Genomic DNA, 9,150 nt, shown 5'->3' on the forward strand with positions numbered 1-9,150 from the left:
TGTTGGAGTGCTAATTCCCACATCATCAATATGCGATTTGTGAAGAAGATTTTTTTTTGATCATGCATAACAAAACAAAAATGCAAAAAAATGAAATCCCCTTTTCAGTACCAAGGATAGTTCCACTCACCAACTTGGTGTCAACATAAAACAGCGCTTTCAAGCCGGAGAGCGGAATTCACTTTGCGGCAAAAACAAAATACTTTAATCCGAGAAACACTTGTTTGTTCCCCGGGAGTGTTTCGCCCACGATCCTTTTCCTAACCTTAACTAGTAGTTTTGGTGCCTAAACTTAGGCAGTTTTTTTTCGGCTAAACTCAACTGTCATGGCCTCTGAAAGGACCGTCATCTGGCATTGTCTGTAGCCGGCTCACAGTTCTCATTAGAGCACTTAGCTGGGTATACAATACATGGCCTATTGGTGAAGTAGCATTGATCCCTTTGAGGGGGGGTACATTTTGTCCCCACTGGGGATAAAAATATTTCAAAGGGGGGACATCCCCCTCCCCCCACCCCGGCAAAGTGCATCCTGCTCAACCTTCTAGATTTTAGATTGGACCTTGCAAAGGAGCTTAAATTACTCAACAATGACAACTCAAGAACTCCAAACGTTTGGTTCGACCTCTAGACGTACCCGGAGATGTTATCGTCTTAATATGTAGACAAATGACTACCATTTGCTCAGCCATACCTCGAAAACAACAACTTGTGAAATGAATAGCTTTTCACAGCAACCATGAATCACCCCAACACTTAGCTAACTGTGAAAGTCATTTGCTTCGGCTCCAAATATTAAGCCAAATATCAACTTGTTAAAAATTGTAATGCACATTTTACAGACTTGCCTGCAGGCTTTTCAGGTTTCTATCACTTGTTTTTGTTCCCCTTTGGCTCCCTAGTGTTTTGGTATTTCTAGTTATTTTGCTTAACATATTAAGATATAAAGATATACCAGTGCCACAAGTACTCTGAAAATCAAAACTGGGCTGCACAAACATGAAAAATGCAAAGGCCCCTTTCCGAAATCCTCATTTGTCTGTAGCTGAAAGTGAACTACCTCACACAACAAACATCCAGACAAAGAAATCAATAATATCAATGTGTGTGCGTGTGTAGGCAAATCCAAACTTTCCTTCCTACACCGCCTTGACAGAAATGAAACGATCCCTACGTTGAGTTGTTTACACTGTGGCTGATTGTTTCAGATAGAACTGGGTGAGAAAATCATACATATCGCCTGCATTCTGATGATTTGTTATCGGCCAATTATTTTCCTCCGGCTGTCAACAGAAATGAAGCTGTATTTCTGCAAGCATGGCTAACAACCCGCAGGGAGGCCTGTCTGTCGGGTGTGTGTGGTTGTGGTGGTGGTGGTGTGTGTGTGGATTTGGGGAGGTTGCACTACACAAGCCCAACAAATAGACTGCCTCCCTCTCTTTCCCCCCTCTTTATAGCCCTTTTCTTCATATTCCTGTTCACATTCCAGCACTCTTTTTTACTTCCCTTGTTCTTTAGTCCCTGGGCTTATTCCTTGTTTTCCCTTATTATAGTTCCACGACTTTCAACATGCAGCTCTGTCTCTGGGTTTGGTACAGACTGTTCCTCTCTCTCATTTTTTCTTTTCTTTTCAAGGCTTATTCTACTGTCCCCTAATTTACACTGTTCCTGTCCTACTAATGTTGTATTCATATGACTCTCCTGCTGATTTTAAGCTCGGTGTTGTGATATTAACAAAAACAAACCCGTTTTTCCTGACAGAAATGCACAAACAAAGTGATACACCATCTATGCAAGGCACACACATACAGAGACAAAATAAACAAACAGGAGCTAGCAACTGACACAGTCTCCGACTCGGTGCAAGGGAACAAAGGCATAACAGGCCAAAAACAATTAAGCACAGAGCGGAGACAGGCCCACTAGTGAGGGACATTTACATTATTGAAAAGGACTTTGAGGGGAATGGTGGAGCTGCTTGCCCAGAAAACACACACAGGCTGCCTGCTTGCCTTTTGGACATGCCAAATAATGATCTCTCCTCTGTATCTGTCTCTCTTTCTCCCGTTGGTCTCGGTCTTCCTCTCTGCCACGTCTGTCTCCCTCTCTCTGTTGGATGTGCCTTCCAGTGTCATCCAAATCACAATCTAACCTTTACAAATGGCATACCTACGGAACTGCATGATGTGTCACTCCGCATCACAAACTAGGCCCAAGTACGTGTGTTGTCCCTGTGGACGTCTATTGCGCTTGACATTATCGTCCTTCCACTGTCATTTCATCATGCAAAATGTCAAAGTGGGTGTGAAAATGTAAGCTTGCATATGAATGATTGGGACTTTGCTCATGAAGGGATGTTTGTGTATGGCAAAAGATATATATATATATATATATATATATATATATATGTGTATGTGTGTGTGTTTGTCAGAGACAGATTATTTGTGAACTGCAGAATTGTCTGTGTGGTGGCATTTGACTTGTGTTTTTGAGAGTGAGAGCGAGTCTGACTGGGATAGGAGGAGACACGGAACTCATGGAAACGGTCGGCGAGCGCCAGCTCACAGCTAACCTGACCCCTGGAGGGGAAGAATTTAGAGCACTGTTCTTAGCAAGAGCTTGTCAGCTGAAGCAGCCAGGGGTCCAAAATCATAAACGATTACATAATCTTTAAGAACACACTCACAGGGACAAAAATGGCGGGCTTTGCTGGGGCTAGTAAGAACTGTAAAAAAAAAAAGAAAAAAAAGAAATCCACTTACTCGTAGCAAGACAAGTTGAAACCTCAACTGTCAAAAAAAACACATGCATTAATAATGTAGACATAGTTTAGCCCATGGGTATTTTCAGTCAGTTCTTATTTTGGAAAGGCTTGTGTTTTTATCTTAAATATACTGTTCTTATTCTTATGTACAGCATATCCCCCTCCCTACTTCTGCAATGGCCCAATTTTCCTGCAGGGATAATTAAAGTATAATCTCACCTCATCCACAGAAAATAGCATATTGCATACCTAAACACTTCATTTATTTGAAGGAGAGGGTGAGATTCATTCAGTTCTTGCTGTGTTTGACTGCAAAGTGGCGAGACTTAGCAGGCCCGAGCTAATTTTAGACACAACGATGCATTGACCTTTCATTCAGAAAATTCTGATAGTTGCTGCATTGGTGAATCCTTGTTTGTATACAACGAGCTGCTGGAAAATAGCATGGCTGTTATATAAAGATGTAGCAGTTTCAACTGCAAATATATTAATGGAATGCAAATATATTATTATTTTGGAATGCTTGATAAATGTGATTTAATACAAAATAAAAAGAGACCAAAACCCTGAATAAATTGATGCCACTGAACAAATATCCTGATTTATCTTTTTCCTTTGTGCCAGAAACACACACCGGGTCTCACTATTGCACTCTGTGACATGTTCCACTGATGTAAAGGCGCGTTATTTTAGTTGAATCAATAACAAATATACCACCCTGCTGCTTACTAGAGCAGGAACTGTGTATGAATCTGCCGCTGAAAATACTTACGTACTAATCACTCCTGTTAGAGCAGCCATTTCTAAAAACTACACTTCCCAGCTTTTTTTCCAAACATCTCTTATTTACACATTTTACTTTCTATGTGTGACTATTTTTACGGTCGATGTCTTGGATTAAGTTTAAATGCGTTTTTTGTTTCTTTTCCCCCATTGACTTTATTGACTTTAGCAGTCTATCCTTCAATGATTGAAACAATGTCAATTGCAAATATTACAATAATATCGGAATGTCAAAAAGGAATGGCACCTAACAAGGAGGGCACTTTTTTTCTTTCTTTTTCCAGCCAAAGCTTGCCAGAGTAACTTCTGACTACTGACCTTGCTTTATATGAATTGCAAGTACACTTTGTAGTAAATACATAAAAGGGGGAAAAATATCATTGCGATAAAATGGTTATTGGATCATTTTCAAAACCATATACAGTATTTTATCTTCAAATGGCTTTTATTTGGAGACGAAGCTGTTAAGTAGCACTTAGGGGCATTAAAAATGCCTACTGAGAATAAAATGATCATGATGCATAAGAAACTATTTGCGATCCAGGACTTAAATCCCAAAAGCTACAGTATCATTGAATCTAATAATGTATCCAAAGACTTTCAAAAGAACAAGAAATTAAAGGAGCTGTACTCAAACTGAAAAAAAAGAAACTCGGATTACAACACACACCGAGGGAGTGGGACTTCTCTGTTCAGGACGCCGTTACTCACCCATTTTTACAAAGCAAAACGTTGTTTTCTACTATTACAATGTTCTGAATGTTGAGTACAGCCCCTTTATAGAGGTACAGCAACTATTTAGAACTGCACATCCATAAAGTTTGGGACTCTTAGTCCTTTGTAAGGGTCAAAAACATTGGATCCTACATTTTCCATTTTGCAGCTTATTAGTGTCTTCCATGTAAATAAAAAGTAAAAATGTAAAAGGTTCTGGGTTACAGTTCTTGATGTTGTTGTTGCTGTTGGCATTAACTGTGGGCAAACTCCTTCTGCATCCTCACAGGCATTCAGCTGAGGAATAATAAAAGTCAGCTCCATAATAAATTGCCTCTGAGTAACACAAGAAAAAATGGTGGGAGGGCCCTGTGGTAAATATCGAAGGAGAGCTTCAATATTTTTTTTTCATTATACAACAGACGCTTAGCACTTAGCGTGGGTCTAACTGCTTGTGTGAAGATATAGCGTGTTTGGCATAGATACCTCAACCTCAAGTGATTCCCTTAGCCGTGCAGAGGTAGCTTGTGAACCCCGTCACCCCAGCCTGATCTACATCCTCTCTGCTGGCTGTAGAATTAGATCCTTTATTTCTATGTGCCTCCTTTAAGCACTACAATAGCACAAGTCGTAAGTTGCTGTTGGGAACACAGACTCTGCTTTTGCACAGCCATTGTTTTGTTTTTTATTTGATTGGGGTTAGTTTTTCAAGGTGGGCCTTCTTGTCTGTAATAAGACCTCTACACACATCACAATAAAGAAAATTGTCTGCAAGGACAACCCCAGCATTCAGACATTGGCATGCAAACACTCCATGCACACTCACATGAAACAAGCTTCTGCAAATACTACATTCCAGTCCACATAACACACACACACACACACACATCTCATTCAGACGCTCAGCTGCCTGCCTCCCCCACAGTGTTGTTGCTGGGGAGTTGCTTGCTGAAATATCACCTTGAGTCTTGCCATTTCCCAACCTCATTTACTTTATTACAGAAAGTGTCTGCCATGAGCGGGGGGAAACAAATGGAAGAAATAGAAAAGTGGCGATAGAAAAAACACACACACACACACACACACACACTCTCTTGTGCGGACACATGTGCACGCAGAGACCACCGTAATCAGTCTCGAGGGAGACTCCATGCTAACGCGGGGAGAGGGAGGGGAGATTGATAGAATGAGAAGGGAAGTGGGTGTCTGTTTGCATGTATGAGGGCGGGTGGAGTGTTCGGTGTTTGTAGGGCTCGCAGGGGGGGGGGGTCTGTTAGTACGAACCAGAAGGAAATGACATCGTCAGGGGTTGCCACGGCAGTAGAAGAGATGCTTTTTTCTCTCCTCCAGTCATTCCCAAGTTCATCCATCACACGTTTGCTCGTGCAATTTTCCATCTATCTTTTCTCCTCTGCTTGCTCTCTGTCTCTGTCCCCCTCCCCGTGTCTCTTTATCATTTTTGCTCCGCTCTCTGTCCTCTCCCTCCCTCGTCTCTCTGTTGTGGTCTGGCAGAGCTCTTCATAGACCTACAAGGGACTGTGCCTCCTCTCGCTCCCTTTCCAAATTGTCGTCTTCCATCTGAAACGGCTGTGATGATTGCATTCTCACACTCCATTGTAAAACAAAAAAAGGGACAGAAAAAAAGGGAAAAGGAGAGCGGATAGTCGCTGTACAACATGGCCCTTTTGTGGACCGCTGTTGGGAATCTGTCAAGAAGGGGACTTTCCAGCTCGGAGAGAAGACACAACAAAGCTGTTTTGACAGGGGGGGGGGGGGAACGTGAGGCAGAAGACCATTCTCCACAATGCCGTGCAGTCATCATGATGTCCTGACTCATCGCTTGGCGGCCTGTGTCCTATTGCAGCAAGCGAGCACACACACACACACACACACTCTCTCACTCAAACACATAAATTATAGCTTGATGATACAAATCAAATGCAAATTGCATGCACAAACAGAAGGAAAGTGAGTGGATGTTAATGATATGACAGTCAAATGTGTTTTGAAATGTCGTTTGGCAAACACCAATTAAAGGGCAAAAAGAGCAACAAAAAAGAGCAACAATGTGGAGCGCTTTTTGTGTACAAATGATGCTAAAAACATATTTTATCCTGACATATATCTTCTTTGATGTGTTTAAACCCCATTTATAACATGAAATCATCAAAATGCTTTGGTCAGGCTTAAATTATCCCTTTGTCTTTGCACAAGAGGCTTAATTTTATAGGCATTCGATTTGTGGCATTTTAATACCCAGATTGTTCTGCATTATAAATTCCAAGCATAAACAGAAGCTTACCTTGCTTTTTACATGAAAGTATTTTTTTCCACTGAAACCTGGATATTTTATAATAGAAAAACAGGCCATTCAGTTAGATATTTACATAAGTAGCTTGTTAAAACAGTCTTACATGTTTTGTGATGTCACTTGAGGGCAACAGAACAATCTGTAAACGCAACGTTTTATAGCATATTATCACTGCAGAATGTTGTTATGGCTAATGATTTAGCATACAGTTGCCTATTTGCACATTGAACTGACACAAAGCAACATTCACATTTATTTAAGTGGATGCAAATGTGAGTCCAACTTTCACTCAGCTTTTAGCTTTGTTTTGGTCTCCACCAACTTCTTAGGGGAAATATCTGCCCATGTCAGTCTGTCTAGTCAAGTCTGTTTGGTGCTGGGCAGGTAGTGTACAGTCCGTTTATCAGAGCTCACTACTAAAAACCTAACACCTTACTCTCTGCCAATCGCTGGTTCATTATCTCACACTAATCAATGTCAAGGTAGTTGGAGTGATTGACAGGCTTCACAGCTTTTAAGCTTCCAACATGTTCACTGACACCCTGAAAATGTCAGTTACTTTCATGTCTACTTGTGGGTTACAACATTAATCAGTGCAATGTGAATAATGTGAGTTATATTTGTTAAATTATCTATATCGCCTGATATGCATTCAGAAGGGAAAGTCAATGAACAATTTCATCGAATTATAAAATAAAGACAAAAATCTTTAGAAGCAGCACCAGCACACTCACAGCATTACAGCGTGAGGCCAGGAGGCGTCACTGACATTTTCGGGATAAAGGTCTTGATGAAACTTTGCCGTTTCGCAAACACACACACTCACACAGGCACCCACTTACAAATGCTAAAGCCAGAGCTGTGCCAATTTCTCTGTTACCCAAATCCCAGTAAGGAAACATCTGTAAGGGCTCGCTTACTGATCAATGGGACAGGCGTACGCAAATCCTGAATCTTCCCCTTTTACTTTAACTCTCCCTGCTATTCCGTAAAGTAAGCTGAACTCTGCTTTCACCATGTCTTTCTCGCTCCACATTTTTGCTATGTAGTCTTGACTCATCTAGGCCAACTGGCGGAATAATAAGCAGAGAGGGATATTTGGTGGGACTTTGAGAGAGCTGAAACTACAGTGCTGTATTAGTGCCACTTTCACTCACTCAGATGAAGAAACACTGCCAGTGATTAAGCTTCTTGTGGATATGTGTGATTGCTTGTTTGTGTGTGTGTCTGTGTGTGCGTGAGTTGCATGCTTGCACTTGCGAGCATGTGCGTGCGAGCGCTTGCGTGTACATATGTGCATGTGTGTGCACGAGCGTGTGCATGTGTACGTGCCTTGGTTCCATTGGGAGCCCGTAGCAGAGCCTTAAATTATACATATGTTCTCATTCCATTACCAGTGGCAACTACTAAAGGCTTCCCAGCATTTCCATTACCAAAATGAAAGGATGCACACACACACACACACACTCACTCGTATATAAGCATGCTTAAGCAGGACAGCGTTGGGCTTTTACTTCTGCAGTTACACAGAATAGTGACAATCCCGAGAAGGTTAAAGAAATAGTATTTTTTAACAGACTCCAGTGCATCTGTGACCAAACGGTTGCCAGTTCAAATCTGGACAGAGGGAATAATGAATAATGAATGATGAATGAATAATGCGCTGTCCTCTTTTAACAACTGCAGCTGAGATGCCATTCAATTTGCTTCACCAGTGGAACTTCTGAATGGCCTGCAGCAGTGGGATGCACTTGTACTGGGCAGCTCCCAGTTGTTAATAGCGCAGTGTATGTTAATATATTCAGTTAAATAATGGAATGAAACCACTGTGACTGAGAGATCTGCTATGTTTATCGTGGAAGAGCAACATTGGCTATATTTTCTTTTTCATGATACTTAAGACATGAATAATTCACTCATATGATATAATTCCATTTTCCAAAGTCACACATGTTGCTAACATGCCTCTATAATTGGATATAAAGTTGTTATCTGCACATGCCTTTGCGTGCCGGAGAAGCATGCATAAGCCAATGAGTTTACCAGCATTGGTAAATTATAAATCACATGCACAGAGTATGTACGTAAGGTGTTCTAAGCCATTAGAAAATGTTGTAAAGTGTACAGATTGTGAAGCTGTTTTCACCAATATTTCAGTTGGATGCGATGCATTGTAGAGCAGCCTTAACAATTCAACTGTACTCTTCTCTGCTGTGAACCTTGCTCCACTCCACTCCACCCCACTCCACCTAGCTGGATGCCAGATCTTAAACCTTCTCCATAAAACACTGGTACCTAGCTGCTGCTGCTTCTCATCAGCTTTCAGATCAGATCGGAGTGGCGGGCTCTGAGGAGAGGTGTTATCAGACAGATGAACAGAGAGAGGCCTGGTCGGCCCGGTATTGCAGTCATTTGAGCCTGGCTACGAGCTGACACAACATCAGACAAGGATTAAATCAACAAACCAGACTGACCCTGGGTGACCAGGCGAGCTACTTACAACTCTGTGGAGAGAGGAGTATTTAGCCTGTTGGGGGAGAGACATGGCAGGGGGGGCGGGGGGAGAGGGGGACGTTCGACA

The 9,150-nt window shown here is 41.7% G+C and overlaps 1 long non-coding RNA gene across 1 annotated transcript; it reads right to left on the minus strand.

Moving 5' to 3' along the window:
• Window positions 1-302: 302 nt before the first annotated feature.
• On the minus strand, window positions 303-8,770 carry LOC116674212 (uncharacterized). Its single transcript, XR_004328010.1, has 3 exons — window positions 8,759-8,770; window positions 3,612-3,619; window positions 303-378 (listed from the first exon to the last, which is right to left on the minus strand). It is a non-coding gene; the product is annotated as an uncharacterized LOC116674212 (long non-coding RNA).
• Window positions 8,771-9,150: the final 380 nt, after the last annotated feature.

The sequence above is a fragment of the Etheostoma spectabile genome, chromosome 24, assembly GCF_008692095.1.
Source record: "Etheostoma spectabile isolate EspeVRDwgs_2016 chromosome 24, UIUC_Espe_1.0, whole genome shotgun sequence".
NCBI lineage: Eukaryota > Metazoa > Chordata > Actinopteri > Perciformes > Percidae > Etheostoma > Etheostoma spectabile.